This window comes from Vipera ursinii (assembly GCF_947247035.1).
Source record: "Vipera ursinii genome assembly, chromosome: 2".
In the NCBI taxonomy this organism is placed as follows: domain Eukaryota; kingdom Metazoa; phylum Chordata; class Lepidosauria; order Squamata; family Viperidae; genus Vipera; species Vipera ursinii.
In genome coordinates this window covers 258,747,940-258,771,463 of record NC_139513.1, presented here as the reverse complement: position 1 = coordinate 258,771,463, position 23,524 = coordinate 258,747,940, and the positions used below count along the sequence as shown (strand labels likewise).

Below are 23,524 nucleotides of genomic sequence, written 5' to 3'. Positions count from 1 at the left end.
TATATCAAATAGATGCACTAATTGCAAGTCCGCAATTTGATATTGTTTAAGAAAAGTTGCCTATTTTCTAAAAGGAAAAGTCTAATGTAATTTTTAATAAAATATTGATTTCACAGAGAAGTGAGGAATCTTATTATTTTAAGAATTAGAAATACAAATAAAAACCTCAGCTATTATAATAACCTAAATTGTTGGAAGTTTTTCCTTACTACAAAGCACAATTTAGGGTGGATTTTTCCTTTCTAATCTGGCAATGAAAGAGCATACCACTTGGTGGCAGTACAATAAACACTTTATTACTTTTTAAATAATGCAGCTATGAACAGAGCCAGGCTATTACATTACCACTCAGTTATTATTTGTGATGTTCTCAATTTAAAAAATTCAAATAGATAAATTTATTCATGAAAAAATACTAGTTCTATTGTTGCTAATTGCTTACGTAACTGTTTATAATATATTATATAATTGTTTATAAAATCCATACAAGGTCATTTGCATGGTAACAATGGGTGGATGAGAAATAAATCTGTTTGCTTAATGTGCTGCATACATCTTTAAAAATAATAATGAATATTAAAATGCCTATTTTGGTCTCATTCAACCGCTTGATTTCTAATAAACCTGGAAAACTGATATCCTTGATAATAAATCATGAGTGAGAAAAAGACCCTTAGCGCCCCCCCCCAAAAGCCTAACCTAGCAGCAAAAGTCCTACCAACTTTTGGAATTAAATAATCCTTCACAAATAATTCTGATATGCCCAAGAATTAGATGTTATATTCTGATTTTAAATACAATGCAACAAAATCATTTACTTAGGCATGTAGAATGGGAATGTGGATTCCTGGATCTGCTGGATCACTCAGCTTTCTGTAATGCTATTAATCATGGTAGCATGGGCTGGTTGTAAGAGTTGAAAGGTGGGAAGAAAGAATAGTTTTACATCAGCTCTCTTCCTTCCAGGATGGCTTGGATTTGGCTGATGAGACAAATTGTATCCAGAGGTACTGTAATGATAGGTGCTACAGAGCTTAGCCCTTTGCCTGTGGTTGTTTAATAGATGCATCGAGCTACTGGCAGAGGTTATCCATCAGATGATTCTTCTTTATAGAACTCCATCTCAGGCTAGGCAAAGATATGTCAGATGTACTGAACTGGTACTGAAGGTTGTGGGTGGGACAAACAGGATTATACTGAATCCTAGTAAGATAGAGTGTCTGTGAATTAGAAAACTGACACTTCCAGATGTTGTGCGTCACTACTTCTGGATAGGATTCATTTTCCCATTTGGAGCTAGTCTGCAATTTGAAGAACATCCTAAGCTTACAGCTCCTGCTTGAGAAGCAAGTGGATGCCAAGGCTAGGATACTTTGATAATATTCATAATCTTGACTCACCATATCTCAATTATTATAGTTAGTTTTATATAGCTTCCTCCTAGAAGACCATTCAGAAACTTTATCTAATTCAGTATGCAGGGAGTTATGGATGCATCATGTTTCAATAAGAAAATGCCACAACTGTACTATAAAAATTGTATTGGAGCAATTAAGGTACCAGCTGTCGCTTTACACAATTCATCTCCAAGACTGCCTTCTTAACATTCAGATTGAATTTTCTGAGTGTGTCTCTACCAAAGGAATGACATATACAAGGAATAATAATAATAATAATAATAATAATAATAATAATAATAATAATAATAATAATAATAATAATAATAATAATAATAATAATAATAATAATACGAAGAAGAAGAAGAAGAAGAAGAAGAAGAAGAAGAAGAAGAAGAAGAAGAAGAAGAAGAAGAAGAAGAAGAAGAAGAAGAAGATGATGATCTGCAAGAAATATTATTTGCCTGTAAGCAAGAACTGGAGAAGATAACAAAATACAAATAACTACAAATAGAAATAGAAAGACTGTAGCAAAGGCAAGCAAGGGTAGTGCCAATAGTACTACTATTACTATAGTGCAATCCCAAAACAACTGGAGCACACTTGAACACCATTTGCATTGACAAATTCGCCATTAGTCAATTGCAAAAGGTGTCCTTACTAGGAATTGCTTCCATCCTGCGACAATATCTGTAATACCATCAAACATCCACATCCGCCTATCCCAGGTCCTTGGTAAGGACTTGATAGGTAGACAAAAATGCCAAATCCAGTCTGAACATCTGGCTGACTATGCGATGATCAATAATAATAATAATAATAATAATAATAATAATAATAATAATAATAATAATAATAAGAAGAAGAAGAAGAAGAAGAAGAAGAAGAAGAAGAAGAAGAAGAAGAAGAAGTTGGAAGGGACCTTGGAGGTTATCTAGTCCAACCCCCTGCTCAGGCAGGAAACCCTATACCATTTCAGACAAATGGTTGTCCAGACTCTTCTTAAAAACTTCCAGTGTTGGAGCATTCACCACCTCTGGAGGCAGGTTGTTCCACTGGTTAATTGTTCTAACCATCAGAAAATTTCTCCTTAGTTCTAGGTTGCTTCTCTCTTTGGTTAATTTCCATCTGTTGCTTCTTGTCCTGCCTTCAGGTGCTTTTTAATTTTTGTATTCGATTTTTATTGTGTATTGCCCTGTTCACCGCCCTGAGTCCTTCGGGAGAAGGGCGGTATAGAAATCAAATTATTGAATTATTAAAATAAATTAAATTTGGAGAATAGCTTGACACCCTCTTTGTGGTAGCCCCTGAGATATTGGAACACTGCTATCATGTCACCCCTCGTCCTTCTCTTCATTAGACTAGACATTCCCAATTCTAGCAACCGTTCCTTATATGTTTTAGCCTCCAGTCCCCTGATCATCTTTGTTGCTCTTCTCTGTAGAGTCCCAACAACTTTTTCATATTGTGGTGACCAAACCTGGATGCAGTATTCCAAGTGTGGTCTTACCAAGGCATTGTAAAGTGGTATTAACACTTCACATGATATTGATTCTATGCCTCTATTAATGCAGCCCAGCAGCGTGTTGGCTTTTTTGGTAGCTGCAGCACACTCCTGGCTCATATTTAAGTGATTGTCCACTAGGAGTCTGAGATCCCTCTCACAGTTAATACTATTGAGGATGGTACCACCTATACTGTACCTGTGCATTTGGTTTTTCTTGCCTAAATGTAGAACCTTACTTTTTTTGCCATTGAATTTCATTTTGTTACATAGTGCCCAGTGTTCAAGTCTGTCAAGATCCTTCTGAATCTTAAGCCTGTCTTCTGGAGTGTTGGCTATTCCTGCCAGCTTGGGCTCGTCTGCATATTCAATGAGTTTTCCATCTATCTCCTCATTCAAATCATTTATAAAGATGTTGAAGAGTATTGGGCCTAAAACAGAGCCTTGGGGTACCCCACTGCATACCTCCCTCCATGTAGATGCAGTTCCATTGAGGATTACAGTTGCAAGAAAAAGTATGTGAACCCTTTGGGATTATGTGGTTTTTTGCATGAATTGGCCATAAAATGCGCTCTAAACGTCATGTAAGTCACAACAATAGAAAAACACAGTCTACTTAAAATAATACTACACAAACATTAGCTGTTGTCATGTTTTAATTGAAGATAAGATGGAAACATTCACAGTGCAGGATGGAAAAAGTATGTGAACCTTTGGACTTAATAACTGGTTGACCCTCCTTTGGCAGCAATAACCTCAACCAAACGTTTCCTGTAGTTGCAGATCAGACCTGCACAACGATCTGGAGTAATTTTGGACCACTACTCTGCACAAAACTGTTTCAGTGTAGCAATATTCTTGGGATGTCTGGTGTGAATCGCTCTCTTAAGGTCATGCCACAGCATTTCAATCGGGCTGAGGTCAGGACTCTGATTGGGCCACTCCAGAACGTGTATTCTGTTCTGTTGAAGCCATTGTTTTGTTGAATTACTTGTATGCTTTGGGTCATTGTCCTGTTGCATCACCCATCCTCTGCGGAGCTCCAGTGGCGGACAGATGGTCGTACGTTTTCCTGCAAAATGTCCTGATAAACTCTGGAATACATTCTCCCATCAATGACAACAATCCGCCCAGGCCCTGAGGCAGCAAAGCAGCCCCAAACCATGATGCTCCCTCCGCCATGTTTTACTTTGGGGATGAGGTTTTGATGTTGCTGTGCTGTGCCTTTTTTTCTCCACACATAGTGTTGTGTGTTTTTCCCAGACAACTCAATTTTGGTTTCATCTGTCCATGTTTGAAGTTTGCAAAAGAGCACCTGGATGTTCCACAGCATTACTGGCAAAATATACTGTGGACAGATGAAACCAAAATTGAGTTGTCTGGGAAAAACACACAACACTATGTGTGGAGAAAAAAAGGCACAGCACAGCAACATCAAAACCTCATCCCCAAAGTAAAACATGGCGGAGGGAGCATCATGGTTTGGGGCTGCTTTGCTGCCTCAGGGCCTGGGCGGATTGTTGTCATTGATGGGAGAATGTATTCCAGAGTTTATCAGGACATTTTGCAGGAAAACGTACGACCATCTGTCCGCCACTGGAGCTCCGCAGAGGATGGGTGATGCAACAGGACAATGACCCAAAGCATACAAGTAATTCAACAAAACAATGGCTTCAACAGAACAGAATACACGTTCTGGAGTGGCCCAGTCAGAGTCCTGACCTCAGCCCGATTGAAATGCTGTGGCATGACCTTAAGAGAGCGATTCACACCAGACATCCCAAGAATATTGCTACACTGAAACAGTTTTGTGCAGAGTAGTGGTCCAAAATTACTCCAGATCGTTGTGCAGGTCTGATCTGCAACTACAGGAAACGTTTGGTTGAGGTTATTGCTGCCAAAGGAGGGTCAACCAGTTATTAAGTCCAAAGGTTCACATACTTTTTCCATCCTGCACTGTGAATGTTTCCATCTTATCTTCAATTAAAACATGACAACAGCTAATGTTTGTGTAGTATTATTTTAAGTAGACTGTGTTTTTCTATTGTTGTGACTTACATGACGTTTAGAGCGCATTTTATGGCCAATTCATGCAAAAAACCACATAATCCCAAAGGGTTCACATACTTTTTCTTGCAACTGTACATGTCGAGTGCAGTTGGTCAGCCAGTTACGAATCCATATGGTATTGATGCTGTCTAACCCACATTTTTCTATCATATCAAGTAGTAGGTTGTGGTCTACTTTATCAAATGCCTTACTAAAGTCCAAGTATATTATACCCACAGCATTCCTCTGGTCCACTAATTTTTCCACTTGGTCAAAAAATGCAATACAATTTGCCAGCATGATCTGTTTTTGACAAACCCATGTTGGGTTTTGGTAATGACTTTGTGTGCCTCTAGGTGTTTGCTGATTCATTGCTTGATTATCTTTTCCACAATCTTCCCAGATATTGAGGTCAGGCTGATAGGTCTGTAGTTTCCTGGATCATCCCCCCCCCTTTTTTTTTGAAGATGGGAGCTACATCAGCTCTTTTCCAGTCCTCTGGTAGTTCCCCAGTGCTCCAGAATGCTATGCAGCCTTCTTAGTAATGGAGCCCATTTCACAGAACTGTCCATCCTCAGACATTTAGACGACCACTCCTTAGTTTGCTTTCAAAATGATATGAAAACATGGCACTTCAGAAGATCACATTATCATAAATTAGCATTATTCTTTCCCAAATATTGATACATCAGGTTGATGGCTCTATGTGACTTATGATTTCATTCTGCTTTTAACTCTGTATTCTGTTAGTTACTGCAAATTAATTAGAACCTTGAGAATTGAACACCATAGAAACTTAAGTATGCAAGTAGATAAATAAAATATTAATTTGGCTTATCAGAAAAGTAATCAGATATATTAAAGCAGTTTTGCACAGCCTTTTATAGGACAAAGGATCACATTCAGTCTTTGAAAAGATGAAGCAGGACAAAAGCTAGTTCATTTCAGCTAATTTAGTACAATAAAGATGCTGCTTTCCCTGGGTTTTGATTAATTTCCAACTTCTATTATATTAACATTTACAGTTGATAGTTCATTGCTCAACACAAAGAAATGTATAATGCAGAACTTTGTTTAAATATCCCAAGAAATTTGGTAGGGATCCATAGTGGTTTTCTTTCTTCTGTGAGTTGTACATACTGAAAAAAGTTTAACATGATCTCATTTTTAAAATAAGTTTTAAAAATCATTCTGTATCCTTCTGCAAAAAAGTACTTATATTTATAACATTCATATGTCTTTATATCCTATTTTATGAAAGCTTGTTGCCTTTCATATAATTTTAAATGTATTATAACTAATATTCGAAAACATTGTAGCTAGTTAGGTTTAATTCCCAAGAAACATAATACAAAATCTAAAATAGTAATTCAAGTTATAGACATATTTAAATATTGTATTGTAATGTGAGCTTTTTGAAAATGAGCTTCAAAGCTGTAACAATCAGTACCAGCTTCTGTCCATGCAAACAATGAGGTACCAGTTGTGAATCAATGGGAAATTATGGTTAGAGTGCAAAGAAACATACATCCACAAGATAATGCAGCCTTAAACAATAGGCTTTAGGAGAAAAGCAAAAACAAGCTCTACATTCAGAATAATCTGTTGATGCATTACAGTATGCATATAAGCATACATAAACCTACTTTGTCAAACATGTAAATATACTATATAAAATGCAAAGCAGAATTGCATTGTAAAGCATATGAATTTGACATTGAATGTTTCTTCATATCAAGTTCACAACTTGTATAAGGTTGCAGATCTCTCCAGTTAAGATTGGAAAAGACCTTCCCCACAAACTCTAAAGAATGTTATCTTCAATGAATAAGGTATGGAACAAAAATCTTTCTCAATATAGCTTTCTATATCCTTATGAGTTAATCTAAATCCTTAAGATTCCCCACTTCACCTTCTCCTATCATAAAAATGCTTAAATGAAACTCAATGGAGTTCTATTAAATTATGGCTTCATAACTAGGTAAAGGTTCCCCCGTACGTGCGTGCTAGTCGTTTCCGACTCTAGGGGCCGGTGCTCATCTCCGTTTCAAAGCCGAAGAGCCAGCGCTTGTCCGAGGACGTCTCCGTGGTCATGTGGCCGGCATGACTAGACGCCAAAGGCGCACGGAACGCTGTTACCTTCCCACCGGAGTGGTCCCTATTTTTCTACTTGCATTTTGACGTGCTTTCGAACTGCTAGGTTGGCAGAAGCTGGGACGAGTAACAGGCGCTCACTCTGCTACACGGCACTCGGGATTCGACCCACCAAACTGCCGACCTTCTGATTGACAAGCTCAGCGTCCTAACCCACTGAGCCACCGCGTCCCGGCTTCATAACTAGTTGCTCCTTATTTGATGATGATGATTATTATTCCAAAATAAGAATTCTGGTATACTACAATTAATAAGCAGAGACAAATATTTTTTTACACAGAATAGCTTTCAAGATGGATTTGGCATTGCTGTTAGACATTCCTCCTAAAACCATAAAATTCTTCATTTAATTTGCATTGTCATGGACAGTAAAAATTATCCTAGCCTTTATAAAGGCCATCTTCCAGTTCATCCAATACTGAATGGAGGAAACTATATTCCAGTAAATCTGTGAGAAGACTAGAACTACTAAAATAAGATTTTTTAAAAGACCAAGCAAAGATTATTGAATTAATTTGTATAAGAAAAAATATCAAAAAAGACTTCCATGTTAGAACTATATATTTAAAAATGTTTGTGTAGATGTTACTTGAACCATTTTAGTAACATCCATGTTTACTGTATAAGGCAATATTTTCAAAAAATTATTAAATATTTCTCTCCCCTCACTATGTTAGCTATAGGCTCCACATTAAAACCAGTTGTTATATTGGTTAGCTAAACATATCCCACTATCTACATTATATATTGCCATTAAATGGAAGGTGTTGAAGCTACAGGAACTTTGGGGGGAGTGATCATGCAATATTGGAATTCAAGATTATGCAGGCATAAGCAATAGAACAAAATCAAACTATAGTCTTGGGCTTTAAGCAAGCTAATTTAAATAAACCTAAAGGTTGGGATTCTCCATGGATGAGAATCCTCAAAGGGAAAACAAACCCAAGAATCTTGGGAAACTTTGAAAAGTGGGATTATAAAAGCCCAGTCTAACACAATACCAATGAAGAAGAAAAATAACAGCTCTCAAAAGAAACCAGTATGGTTGCACAAAGAACTCTCTGATAAGTTGAAAGACAAAAAGGACAAGTATAAAAAGTGGAAAGAGGGGCACATAATTAGGGGAGAATATCAGCAAATAGCCCAAGCCAGCAAGGATAAAAGGAGGAAGGCTCAAAATGAACTAAGGCTTGCACAAAAGTTAAGAATAACAAAAAAAGCTTCTTTCAACATGTACAAAACAAGTAAAAGGTCAAGGAACCAGTCCAACCTATCAAAAACAGTACCATAAAAAAACAGATTAGGAACACAAGTTAAAATAGGCAAGAAAATGGTAAGAGAGCACCTGTCCACCCTAGACGAGTTCAAATTACCAGGACCAGTATAGAACAATAGAGTTGGAAGGGACCTTGGAGGTCTTCTAGTCTAATCCAGAATCCAGATGGATTCCCTATGGATCACACCCTAAGGTTCTGAAGGTACTGGCAGACATGATCTCAGAACCACTGATCTATATCTTTCAAAGATCCTGGACCACTGGGGAACTACCAGAGGACTGGAAAAGAGCTGATGTAATTCCCATCTTCAAAAAAGGAAAAAAATAGATCCAGGAAACTACAGACCCTATCAGCCTGACCTCAATACCTGGGAAGATTGTGGAAAAGATAATCAAGCAACAAATCTGCGAACACCTAGAGGCAAACAAACTCAAAAACAAAAGGCCACATGGGTTTGTCAAAAACAGATCATGCCAGACAAATTGTACTGCATTCTTTGACAAAGTGACAAAATTATGGAAATGCTGGTCCACTTTACTTGGACTTCAGTAAGGCATTTGATAAAGTAGACCACAACCTACTTCTTGATAGGATAGAAAAGTGTGGATTAGACAGCATCAACACTGCATGGATTCATAACTGGCTGACTAACTGCACTCAATGTGTAATCCTTAATGGAACTGCATCTATATGGAGGGAGGTATGCAGTGGGGTATCCCAAGGCTCTGTTTTAGGCCCAATACTCTTCAACATCTTTATCAATGATTTGAATGAGGAGATAGATGGAAAACTCATTGAATATGCAGACAACACCAAGCTGGCAGAAATAGCCAACACTCCAGAAGATAGTCTTAAGATACAGAAGGATCTTGATAGACTTGAACATTGGGCACTATGTAACAAAATGAAATTCAATGGTGAAAAAAGTAAGATTCTACATTTAGACAAGAAAAACCAAATGCACAGGTACAGTATAGGTGGTACCATCCTCAATAATATTAACTGGGAGAGGGATCTTGGAGTCCTAGTGGATAATCACTTAAATATGAGCCACCAGTGTGCTGCAGCTGCCAAAAAAGCCAACACACTGCTAGGCTGCATTAACAGAAGTTGTGAATGCTCCAACACTGGAAGTTTTTAAGAAGAGATTGGACAACCATTTGTCTGAAATGATATAGGGTTTCCTGCCTGAGCAAGGGGTTGGACTAGAAGTCCTCCAAGGTCCCTTCCAACTTTGTTATTCTGTTACAGTGTTGCATAAATCTTAAATAATCAAGCAACATTGCTAATGAAATACTGCAGCAAGGTAATAGACTATTGCAATGAGTTAAAATATTAAGATGGCATTTACTTTATAAGTACATGGCAAGTATCTTGTAACAGTTCTGCTTCAATAGTTTTGTTTCTGCTACACAATACTATGTGTTTAATGAGCCACAGGCTATTATTACATAGAGAAATAGTTTTTCAATCACAGATGAAGAAAAGAATGCACTTATTCATGTATACCTCAGTCTAAAAGATTAATAGCACATTAGAAAGATATATACTAAATTATTTTACTAAATGTTCAGAAAGGCCGCTAAAATGTATGTATTGTCTATTTAACAATCAATCTAGTCTAATTTATACGATAATTTCATGCGTTTGTTTTCTATCAAACAAAATTTGACTGTTTTCTGAGATACCTTAGACTCCTGTCCAGTGCATCATTGTCAGCCAGTTTGCATCACTTTGGCAGAACCGGTAGCTAATTTTTTGTTGCCTAGAATGGACTTCCGGTTGTTGACATATTTGAATCCCACCACTGCTCCTGTCATATTGAAAGATGTACATGGACATTATCTAACTACTTGAAAATGTTTGATAAGAATTGCATGAAACTCTATAATTCAGTACAAAACAGCCTAAATTGGACAAATGCTTAGTTTGCTTCGTTCATTTTGGCATCTCTCATTTAAAATATTTTGCTTCAGATTATTTTTACCTTTTTATTCAAGAGAAAATAATACATCTCCATACATTCTCAGGCCTTTTAACTCTGTACTGAAGTATCCACAATATCCAGTGTTTTCTTTACATAGACAAAAACAGAATTGCACGTATTTTAACACAAACTCTATCCCTTTCATATAATGTACTAACATCACAATGTAAGTAAAAAAGGGGCAAGATTTACATTACAACAATGTAACACTGCTTTTATAATATACACCCAGTTCTATCTCTACACAAAATTTCTATTGTAATAAGTTAGATACTCAAGTATGAACTCATGTACAGACTTCTACAGCTGCCAGCTTGTTAAATTTGATCTCTGGTCTCTTCCATAAAGCCTGTAGTTGCTCAATTGTTCTATCATCTGCAGAGACATTTTATACAACATGGTATCAATTTGCAAATTCAGTTTTCTTCTAAGAGGGAATTTTTGCTTGTTTCAGCCATTAACATTACACTGTTGTAAAAGTAATATTTCACAAGGCTCTGTTCTATTAAAGAAAACATATGTTCCAACTCTTCTGAATGGCCTTTAGATTGACAATTTGTTTGGTTTCTTTTGTTTGTTTCAGTTTATCAGATTATCTTCAAGGTATCCTCTCTGTTACAAGGGCACTTTCACATGAAACCTCATGCCAGTTCTCCAGATTAGGCTGATCACATGCTACTGATTGTTTTGGCTAAGCCCAAAAGCTAATGTTTTCTTATTGCATTGATGGGATTTGTAAGTTAATTCATGATCTTGCAGGTTAATGACCACCACAAAAAAGGTCATAAAATTGGGCATGGTCATGTGCTGATCCTCTTAATGGCCAATTCTGTGATCAATTATGGTTGTCAGTTGACAACTGTTTGTATTTCAACACTTTATCTGCTGAATATTTTACAAACTGCTGAAATTCTTCACATCTTTAATTTTCTTTCTTTCACTGTCTGCTCTCTAAAGATTGCTTATTAGAGGAGATGTTGACAATGTGCTAAGGGGAATTCAGAAGCTTGAGAATGAAGCAACAGGATGGATCATTGCATTGGTCCTGGATGGTGTATTAGAAATAAGAATTATAAAAACAGAATGGTCTTAGGTCACTGAGTTCAAATCATTACTTGATTGGCAAAATCCAGAACAAGAGCATTTCCAGGAGATTATCTACAGAGCTTGAAAATATTTTTCCCCTTTCTAGAAGTTGTATGTGTATGTGTATGTATGTATATGCAGTGACACAGACAGTTTTGAAGACCACTCAGGTGGCACGTGTGAGACCATTGTTATGCGACCTGCACTGATTTTTAGTTTGCTTCCAAGTCCAATTATAGTGTTGGTTATTACTTTTAAACCCCTTTATGGCAGGATCCAGGGAATCTGAGGAGTTGTCTTGGCCCAATGGGACTAGCCCACATCATTTATTTTAGTGGAAGAGGCCTACATCACTTCCCATTGCCAAAGAATTTTAGCTGGTTAGGTCCAGAGGAAGAGCCTTTTCTGCTGTGGTCCTTGCCCTCTGGAATATTCTCCTGGCCACACTCCTAGCCTTATGGAAGAGCCTGAAAATGGCTCTGCTGCCTGACCTGGGGTGTGCTGCATTGGGGGTGGCTGATGGGGTAGAGAAGATCCCTACCCCAGCCACCCATTGCCTTAGTTTTCAGCTTTCTTATTTAATTTATTCAATTCTCTTAATTGTAATTGCCTTGTATTACCTTTTTAAAAAAACTTTTTACTTTTTATTACAGTGGTCTCTTAGTACTCAACCACTTTGAAACTCATCAAATTTGGTACTCAACACATTTTAATGTGAAAATTTGTTTTGTACTCAATGCACAAGCTAGAACCTGTCAGTGTCTGCTGTCTTGTGACTCACTATATTATTTCTTATGGGAAAAATCTGTTTGGTACTCATCATCCTTCTGGAACCAATTAATGATTAATACTAAGGTACCACTGTATATGTAAACCACTCAGTGGTTGTAACAGTGAGATGGGTGGCATTTACTTTGGAGAAGAATCAAAAACAAGAGAACCTAAAGAATGAAAAAAGAACTAGATGAAATATCCAAGTGCTGATCTAAAGGGGAAGATGACACTGAAATAAAGATAATATCTAACACAGACAACCCTGACAGAGTAGACAGAAAATAAAGAGAGCAAAAATTGTGCAAAATTCAACATCTCTATGTCCCCAAAGTGCTTTTTCAAAAGGCAACCAGATTAAAAGACTGCTTGCCTTTTAAAAAGGCACCTTTGGAATAACCATGACTTGGATGACTGAAAATCTCCATAGATATACAACATTCCCATGTGGGTTATCACTTCCATAAGTGTTCTAGGGAACCTTAGGGATCAATCTCTTCCTTTCTTTGGAATCAGACCAATCTTTAAAATTCACCCTCACCAATAAATCTGTTCTTGAGACAGATCTGTATATGTACATGCATGCATGTATGTGAGTATGTATAAGAAGCTTCTCTCCCAGACAAAACCAATAATTGAATGAATAGCTACTGATTAAACACAATTATATGTAAAACATTGTACTCCTTTTATCAAAGTAATTGATTCACGAGAAGAACAGCCTTTACAAAATAGCCTATGCAAGCTACAGATAATCTAAAAAAGGCATTCATGTTTTTCAGCAGTGATGTATGCAGCCATTTGCCTATCCTGCTTATTCATTACCATCAACAATAAGAATGGAAGAGGTTAGCTTTTTCAGAGATATTTTTTTGGGGGGGGAAATCTTGCCTTACTATTAGTAAACACTGTATATTAGATGGTAGTAAAATGCTTTTATATCCACTAGATGGCACATGATGACCATGGTAAATACATTTTATTTCCACAAAACCTCCCATTCATGCCATAAATAAAGACCATCATTATTAATTTATACCATTGCATCCACTCTGCCTCAATGTTTGTTTAGCCAGCTGTTTCCTCTAATCCTGCTTAAAATCCCAAATATATTCTGAGGATTTTTTTACCCCAAAGAACATTTTGTTACCTACATATTACAAGCTGTCTTTTCAAGTACAAGGCAACACTTGAACTTCTAAATGTGGAGCCAGAATGTCTAATAATTCTTTAGAAATAACAAGATAATCTGTTGAGAATAACGGAATTAAACACCTTTGCAAACTGATAAAATTGATAGTAGTATAAATAAGTAAAAGTTAGCTAATTAAGTTTTTTATTTAAATTAAACTTATTATCCTGTTTAATTTTTAATCCAAAAATTATACATTAAATTCTTCATCAAATTAGGATTTATTGGAAAGTTTTCAAACAATGATGAAATCAGGTTAACTAAAGCCTGCCCAATCTCAAAGTAGAATACCTTTGATTCAAGCAGCTTTTTCTGTGATGAAAATAGAATTCAATAAATATGGAACCAGTTGAAGGGTACTACTGTTGAGCATTCATTTTAGCAAAGCAAAATCTGTTTTGTTAAAATCCATTAATCCATAGTAATATTCAATTGAGGTAAATGGAAAACCAGATTCAGAATTTCCAGTATTCATATCCACTTTCCTGCTTTTTCTGAGAGATTTATTTCATTTCCATCCAACAGCACAGAATTCATAGACTCTGTTGCTGTGATCACTGAAAATACATGGACAAACACAACCCCACCTTTAGTATTAGGGCACAAAGTTCTTTATTTGACCAGTCAGAGTCCTATTAGAACCCATGATTTTTTTTCTCACATATTGGGAATGACACATTCATTATAATGGGTTGCCTTCCACCTTAACATTCCAATCAATCCCAATTGAAATTTTAGCATGCTACAGCCCCAAATTCTTCATTTCCTGTTCTATGGGTTTTATTTGGGGAAAATACAATGTTCTTCTTGTCTTTGATGGATTATTTTCTGCTACTTTCTAGCTGTATTTACCTATTCTTACTCAGCAACTACAATTTTCTTCCTCCTCCTGAGTCCCTATTGATCATTCCTATTGCATTTTCACCAAGTCATGGTGGGTTATGATTGAATACGATGGGAATGCCATTCTTCAAACACTTTTGTGGCATGGTATGCAATTCAGTGGCTAGGGAACCATAAGTGTTCTAGGGAACCTTATGGATCAATCTCTTCCTTTCTTTGGAATCAGGCATTTCTCTCAGAACTGTTCTCTTCCTGCTCCCACTGAGACCCCCCCCCACAAAGAACCACCTCTTCCACTTATAACTTTACTCACTGGTAGTTTCTTTGCTACTTACTGTCTGTAACAGGGAAAATAGAAGTGAGCTGATTAACCAGAATCATGTAACCAAAACTTCTAAGAGATAGAGAGCTGGCTGAGATGTGCTTATAATACCTTTCTTTTTGTTTTCACAATAGATTAACAATGCGTATTCCTATGTGATGGTTTCCCAACATTCCTTTACAATATTATTACAACCAACCTCCCTTATTTCAAAATTATTCAGGTTTCTCTTCAGTTGTATAACTCAAGGGGAATGAATGGCTTTTTCTTAGTCTTCCCTAAGAACCGGTCAAACATCTTTAACTTTTTTAAAGACAAAACTCCACTATTCACTCCCATCAGAGAATGTTTATATTTTTAAAACTTTGGTTTCCTACCCAGGAGACTTTTTTACTTCTTGGCTTTATCAACCAACAACAACTGATTTCCTTAGAATTGCTCAGTTATTTTGCAGTGAAAAAGGTTAACCATCCTTCTCTGCAGTAGTTTCATAACAGTCACATTTCCTGTTGCTCAGATTTTCCACAGGTTCACCAACTAAATGTACAGTCACAATCCCTCTTGGTCCCAAGTCCAGCCAATATGTCAACGTTTGCATCAAAAGATAGTAAACTCCCACAGGAAAAGAATTCTGAAGATACACTCCACTTTTTTAAGTCTTTTGCACACTTTCTATCAAAAATACTAGCCTACTAATGTCAATTTGCTACAGTGCATTTAACTGCTGTTTCCCCCACCCCCCCAATATTTAGCCAAATTAATGCACTGGGTAAATAATACAATACACTATGAGATGATTCAGAACCATGACAAATTTAATAATATTGGAAAGGAAGCTCTTTTTCTAGAAGATTTGTAATTCTTGGAATTATCTTTGTTTATTTCTGTTCATATTCATGATTGCTTATTTATTAATATACTTGTTATTTATTAACATACGCATGTATATATATATATAAAGTACAAATGTAGATGACTTATTCATAACATTATTCTCTGAAGTCTTCATCTTCATAATAACTTTTCTGTTCATTGTAATTATTTTTTTGAAATCACAATCAGAAAATTAACACATGCCTAAACTGACCTAAGGAGAGTGGGCCTAAGGAGAGTAGATGATAGTTCAGTTATTGGCTGAATGCCACTATCTGCTTCTTTCTACATACATATACCTTGGCTGAATATAATAATACCATTTTCTTCATTTTTAGTCCCTATATGCCAAATATACTGTGACTAACTGAAAAGGTTTAGGACATAGCCAAAGTAAGCACTTTTAAAATGTTATAATTTAAATGGAAGATTAGATCTCTCTACCCCTCTTGGGTTTATAAATCCCAGATTTTCTAATCAATCTGGAAAACCCTTGCCCTAACTTTACTCCCTTGATTTGTATACGTTTTTTCTTAAAATCGTGTTAAATGTACAGTTCTTAATATCCATGTCTATATTTTATGTACTTTTTCCCAATTTAAATTTTGAATTCAAGAAAACAATATTTACAGGCAACTTCTTTCTCTCCATGTATTGCTAGTATCCCATCAACCCAATGATGGTGCCCAACATTCAGCAATGGTGACCAGTGTAGCAATAGTTGCTCATGCAGCTTTTTGGTCTGTGGAACACCACACACTATGCAAAACCAGCCACCCTTTTGAATGTAATATTGTTTCCTGAATTTTCACAATTCCTATCCTTCATTCAAGATCATGTCACCAGTTGCACTGTTTTCTACCAACAATATGGTTCAAGACTTGAAAAGGAACAGACAGATTCCCTGATATTCAGTTCATATCTGTATGTGAAAGAGGAACTGATTTATGAAGAACAAGGGAAAGGTGACTTTTTTTGGACTTTAGTAATACATGAGATGCTTATCTGAAGTTCCTTGAAGTGTGGTCTCTGGTCCTTCCCTTCTCCTTTTCTTTATGTTCTTTTCCCAAATTCACCATACCTGGAATGTCTTTAATTTCCTACCTTCCAGTAACTATTATTACTGCCCTGCTCAGTAAAACATGGCCTATGTCAGTTAGGGATGATGAGAGTTATCCAACATAATTGGATGATGCCAACTTGGGGAACACTATGGATTGGATGGCTTACATTTCCTTTATTTTATGGGGCTTTCAAGAAGTATTATTTTGGTTACTATTATTGCACCAACTGGGATTACTATTCTGTAAGCAAATGCAGAGAACAGAGAGCAGTTGATGCAGCCACTCTATAAAGAATTTATAAATAAATGATTCTAGCCTTCCTCCCGCCAAATTCAACTCCCATCATTTCATTTTGGCAACAAGTGAGTCATGCCGGCTATGGATGACGGGAATCCCAGTCCAATCTGACTTCAAGAAATTCATTAGGACATAATATTCAGGGGAACTGACAGATGAACCCCCCCCCCTCCTTCCCCCACCCCGCAGAGAGATACAGCATAGGAAAAAGCTAGTTTTGGAAAGGCAGAAGAGTTGTCAGAAGAAAAGTTTGACAAGCTCTGCTCCTCCAGAGTTCCACAGGTTACCAGCGAACACATGAAAGAGACAGTAGAGCCTAAAAGTTACAGTTAGTCCAGAGTAGCCGGATGCTATCCCACCCCAGTCTCGGACATTTGCTTCTGCGTCGTCGTAGTTTTTTTTTTTTTTTACCTTTCCACAGTTTCAAAGCAAGGGATGCCGCTTCCAAAAACTCTACTTTCTGCGCTCTCGCTTCTCGTGCCCCGCGCCAGCCAGAGACGAAAGTCCCGATCCGAGAGAAGAACGAAAGAGAGGCTTCTTTCAGCCGACGAAGGACCACGTCAGACGCGAAGGACGTTTCCAAGAATGCTATTACTGCTCGATGCGAGCGCTGCTTCAAACCCCAGGAATGAAGGGGTGGAAAATTAGAAAGCCAAACACCGCGCGCGCACACGCCCAACACTCCCCCCCCCGTTCTCTCGCACAGCGTCTTCTTGTTCCTTCAGCCTCCCCAGCGGCTGGACGGGGGCGACCCTGAGGGTCTTGCCAGGTGCCCTGTCCTCCTGGCCCAACCTTTGAGGCCACCGCCCGCCCACAACCCACCTACGCCTCAGCTCTGCCTCTGAGGAGGACAAGTTGTCGACGGAGCTCAGCAGGGCGCTTTGGCCAGCACCTTCAGGAACGTGAACTTCTCCTGCACCAATTGCTGGGCCTTGCCCCCCCACCCACCCCAATGAACACCCCTTCCTCGTTCAGTCGGGATGGTCTACTGCAGCGTTTCCCAACCTTAGGAACTTGAAGATGCGTGGACTTCAACTCCCAGAATTCCCCAGCCAGCTATGCTGGCTGGGGAATTCTGGGAGTTGAAGTCCACGCATCTTCAAGTTCCTAAGGTTGGGAAACGCTGGTCTACTGGAAGGAGTGCGGCTGAAGGCAGCGAATACGGAGAGAAGACGCTTTCATGGAACGCTGCCCACTTTTCCAGCAACTCTCAGCCAGCATCCCAGCATCATTACTTTCTTTTCTAGAGAAACATTATTGGAATTCTCTTTTTTTTTTTGCCTGCGCAGTCTTGATTTTTCGATGCATTGTTGGAAAAGCTGAATGTGCGAAATTCCCACTGTTGTTCGGTGTTTGGGTTTCATGCACCGGATTTTCAATTTCTGTCTAGAATTCAAAGAAATAATGGCAATATTTATATAATTTTCATGATAACCTAGTCAACTACAGAGACGTGTGTTTTTTCACCATTTAAATTCCTACCAGCAATATGTAATGTTTGCAAGGGAAAAAAATGCTTGCATTTTAGCCATCCCTAGCAAAACTATGCATTTAGGGGTAGGATTTTGATACTCTGCTTATATTAAAAGAATACATTCTAATGTTATGTAGATAGTACTGTTTCTATCCTCTAGAGTCTAGACAATAGTTTTCAGGATCTATTTTTCCTTAACTTAAGGATGGGTGTCTATAGAAATGCTAGCAGCTGCAATAAATACAAACTCTCTTGTGTATTTTTAATAGGTCACAAATAGGTAACTTTTGGTTTTCCATATGTGGCTAGAATCCCAATTGCATCAGTAATTGGGTAGCCACTGGTCATGATCACACACAAACAACATACAAGACAGTCTATCTCTCTCACTCACTCATAAATACAAGGCAACAATTGCTCAAACTAACCATTGAGAACCAATTTATGCTTTGAATGCAAGTTATGAATCATTATTATTTTCTGAATTGTATGGATTTTCACAATACCTATTCCTACTCAAGGCTATTGAGTCTTTTATCCAAACCTTGGTTATTTTCACAGTATGAATTTTCACAGTATGATATAGATATGCTCCCTAAAATTTTCATTTATTCCTGTATTTGAAGCATAGGCTGTTATATGCAGAAAAAGATAGGTGTGTACTCTGTATTAGTATGTTGCAGGATATTTATGTGAAATGTTGAAATTCTCTTTCCCTTTTCCTTATAGCCCCACAATAGCTCAGGCTGTCTTTGATTTCTACTACTACCTTAGTCAGTAGGACTGAACATTCACTCATTCCTATAATGGTAGAATAAGATCCATAGTTTGGATGGATGCTGGAGCACAGCTACAGGTGGATCTCTTTAGGAGCATATATACTAGGGGATTTCAAACCTGGCTCTTTTATGACTTGTGGACTTCAACTCCCAGAATTCCTCAGTCATGCACACTGGCTGAAGAATTCTGGGAGTTGAAGTCCACAAGTCACGAAAGGGCCAAGTTTGAAGACCCCTGATATGTACAGGATGTGCTGCATTGCATTGTTGTCCCTACAAGGGTGGCTATCCAGTGAGATTTGGGTGAACTATGAATGTGCCCTTGGTGATTAGCCCCATACTTGTGGAACTGATTTGCATAAACATTATCTGTGGTGACTGAGATCCTCATGATTGAAGGCCTGTTGAAACAGAGACAAAGAAAAACTATGACACCTAGATTTTGGCAATGCCTTGTCCTTCTATGTACTCATTTGCAGAAAAGTACCTACTTCAACCTTAGCCTGAAAAAAATGGTTTTGTAGTTGCCTTTGCTAGCGGACACAATGGGGAGAGGTAGGTAGTGATAGGTAGTGATGAATTGATTGTATAGGATGAATCTAAAATGTTGTAAGTTTTGCTATAAATTGCAGTCAAATATCCAGTGCACTAGGTGATATTGCTGTCTGTTGATATATAGCATGTTCTTACACCATGCATGGTGACTGTAACACAAAACCCACTTCTTTAGTAACACTGACTCAACCCATTGCTGGTCCCAGATATTTTCCCAAAGACTATTACATGAGAGTGAAATAGTAAATGACCCAAAGACAGTGGTACAAAGTAACATACTGTGATATCTTGTCATGCAGTTGATTGCATGACAAAATTGATAAAAAGAAAAATATGCAGTACTCACAGCATTTCAAATGCTGATTGGAAGAGGGCAATCATTGGCTTTACAATAATGCATACTGAAGCCATATAGGCAGAGTCACCACACTAATGTTCTCCAGGTATGTACAGGTGTGCCACAGCAGCATTCACCATGGGTAGCAAGTTTGTGAGTGTCCTGCTGTTTGGCATAGGCTGTGTGACTTGCTCTAAGACAGTGGTGTCAAACTGCTGGCCTGCTGGCCGGATGCGTCATCCAGAAGCCGTGCCCACCCCATTGCTAACAATGGCAAAACTGTCCCGATATGTTGCACGACGTCACATGACGTCGCGAGTTTGACATATCTGCTCTAAGATTCATCAATTATATAATGATTAAAGACTGTTGGCCTTCAGCTTTTGAAAGCTGGATTTGGCTCTGGATTAAATTGGAAAGTAGATATGCATCCTTGGATCATCAGGCTGAAGTGGAAAAAAAGTAGATGCAAAAACGTAGATAAAAAACAAAGCAAAAACCCTCTCTTTATCTTCTCTGACAAGGTCAGTTTTCTCTACCCCAATAGACTCCAAGGCATCTAGACTATAGTTTCCACCATTTTTAGCCGGCCAGGCGAAAGTTACTAACCGTGGGTGAATGGGATTGAGAAAGCTAATCAAGTGTGTTTAATAATGAATGAGTCAAAAAGAAACAAGGACACAATGTAAGCCCCCTGCTATAGTCTAATAATTATCACATGAAATACATATCCAGAAAAGGATACTGTGCAAGATTATCACTTTTCTTTTGAAACAAAAAAGGCAAAGGATGAGGAAATTAAATAGTAACTTAACTTTCCTTTCCATGCATAAACGGAAAAAACAAACAAACAACAACAACAACAACAGGGGAAAGAGAATCAACAACTATGGCCCAGCCTCTGTATTTCAGTGAGTCCAGAGAAAGTGCAAAGAAGAAGAGGCAGAGGGACCTCTGCCTCCACACATTTGCTCAGTCTTTTTGGCATTGTGTTATGGATGAACTGCATAAACTGGAATAGTAGGTCCATGTCCACCATTTTTTGGCATCTGACCAGCTCCCTGAACTTTAGTTATATATCTTTATTCTTATAATTAAATAAAATATCCTTACAGTTAAAAAGAAGAATGTGAATTTGCAAAGCAAAGATTAACCCCCAGCTTTACCTTTATTTTGAATAATGCCTTTTTGGCCACCATTGGCCTCAAATGCATTTTAAGAAAAAACATTTTTTTCCCATTCAGGAAAAGAAAAAAAAATTAAATGTGGTTGTAGAAATCATTCTTGGGTGGAGGGAACTATTGCATCAGATTGTCTTCTTGGGAGCAAATAGTTTATGATTGGCCATGCTCATAATGATAGTTGTTTGTGAAGTGTAAGCTCCGAGTGTTCTGAGAGTGTTCATAATATTGACATTGTATTTTTGCCATGAAATCCCAAAACTGTGATTTAATCAATAAGATTGGGGTAAGCCTCCTTCAGCTATTTAGGAAATGTGCATGTTAAAATCCAAAGCACTTGAATTTCCCAAGAGTTTTAGGTTGAAAAAGGCTTTCTATTAATTCTCTTATGAACATTTGTCCTTTTGAATTCTCCTTTTCACATTTCAAAATCCAATTGGCAATTATTTGATATCACATATTTGGTCCAAAACTTCAACTTTATGTAGGAAGGACATGGCACTATGTCAGAACTAACTAAATGTAATACAGAGACTTCTGTCTTGATATGAATTTACTACTGTTGCTTGACCAAAAACATGAATGATCTTGCCAAATCCAGCACCAACATTATGGCAACAAACATCTAATAAGTGAGCAACAAGAATATTTAGCAACCTGACAGTGAGCTTGAAGTATCCATATATAGATATAGGTGTAGTAAATTTACTGCCTCACACCCTAATGTCAAATATAGCAGGAAATTCCAAAGAAGTTTGTTAAGTTTCACTTAAAAATATAGAATGGGACTTACAGTACTCATGCTAAAGGATACATATAAATGTTTTTTTCTCAATGCTTACTGAACACTCTTTGTGTCTTTCAAAAAGTTTCATTTTAACTTCAGAATGAGGCTAATCATGGCACTGATTAAGTGGATCTTCTTGGGTCAATCATGCTATTTGCCTTTTCCTGAATAAAATTTCTTTTAAATTGATTAAAAAAAATTCTTAAGGAAAACATTCAGGTTGGTGAAATATTTAAGACATTTTGAAAAAGGTAGTGCTAATCATATAGGAGCTGTGACTAAAGGGGCCTTCGCCCAGGTTCGTCTGGTGCGCCAGCTGCGACCCTATCTGGACCTGGATGCCTTGCGTACAGTCACCCATGCACTTGTGACCTCTCGTCTTGACTACTGCAATGCTCGTTACATGGGGCTGCCCTTGAGAACCACTCGGAAGCTTCAGCTGGTGCAGAGTGCAGCTGCACGAGTGCTTTTGGGGGTCTCCCGATACTCCCATATTACACCTCTGCTCCGTGAGCTGCACTGGCTTCCAGTTGCCTTCCGGGTGAAATTCAAGGTGCTAGTGATGACATACAAAGCCCTACATGGCGTGGGTCCGGATTACCTACGGGAGCACCTACTGCCAGCGTCAACATCCCTCCGTCCTGTGCGCTCCCACAGAGAGGGCCTCCTCAGGGTGCCACCGGTCAGAGAATGTCGGCTGGTGACCCCCAGGGGGAGAGCATTCTCAGTGGGTGCACCAATCCTTTGGAACCACTTACCAGCTGAACTCCAGATGGCCCCCGACCTTCGCTCCTTCCGGCGTGATCTAAAAACTTATCTATTCCAACAAGCTGGCCTGGCCTGATGGATTTGGGTTTTAAAATTTTCTCACTTTATTGCTTTATTGTATTCTTACTTTATTGCTCTGTACACCGCCCTGAGTCCTCCGGGTGTTCTGTACCAGCCTGCTACCGGCCTTGCAGAAAAGGCAACCCCTTTATAAACGGCAAGAGGCTGGAATACGTTTGCCAAATTTATTACAAAAACAAACAAAACACATACCAAGATACAGGAGCTTTGAAACCCTATCGGAGTGGTTGCTTTCAACAAACCAGCCCTCCCCAAACATTCCCTTTATAAAGAGTTCAGGGCGTGGCCTCTCTTTGCCTCCTTCCGAGAAGCCCCACAGCCTTCCTCTGCTTGCTCCTACTTGACTGCCTCCTGCGTCGGGCGTCCTTGAACAGGGCCAGCTGTGGGTCATCTTCATCCACACTGTCAGGCTCACACAGCTGGGTCTCCACCAGGTAGGAGGGGCCTGGCTGGCGGCTCTGCGGAGCCTCAAAGCCATCATCAGCAAGTTCTTCAACACCCCCCTCCTCCCCCTCATCTGAGTCATCCGACCCAACTGCCGAACCCACAGGCTGACCCTGAATCACAACACCGGGAGAAGGGCGGTATATAAAACAAATAAAATAAAATAAAATAAATAAATAAATAAATAATAACGATATTCTTGTTGACAGTGTAGGAGCTGGATTATGAATTTGAACCATAAAACATACAGATTGTAAATTTAGTTCATTCTGAGAAAAGAACTGTGGCTATGGAATTAAAAG

General features: G+C 38.2%; 1 protein-coding gene across 1 annotated transcript in view; it reads right to left on the bottom strand.

Moving 5' to 3' along the window:
* HAPLN1 (hyaluronan and proteoglycan link protein 1) overlaps window positions 1-17,323 on the bottom strand; it is a gene marked incomplete at its 3' end in the record, with an annotated part of 61,773 nt that extends 44,450 nt beyond the window's left edge. Inside the window, exon 1 of the mRNA XM_083357254.1 lies at window positions 17,228-17,323. The remainder of the gene's footprint in view (window positions 1-17,227) is intronic.
* Between the last annotated feature and the right edge of the window lie 6,201 nt (window positions 17,324-23,524).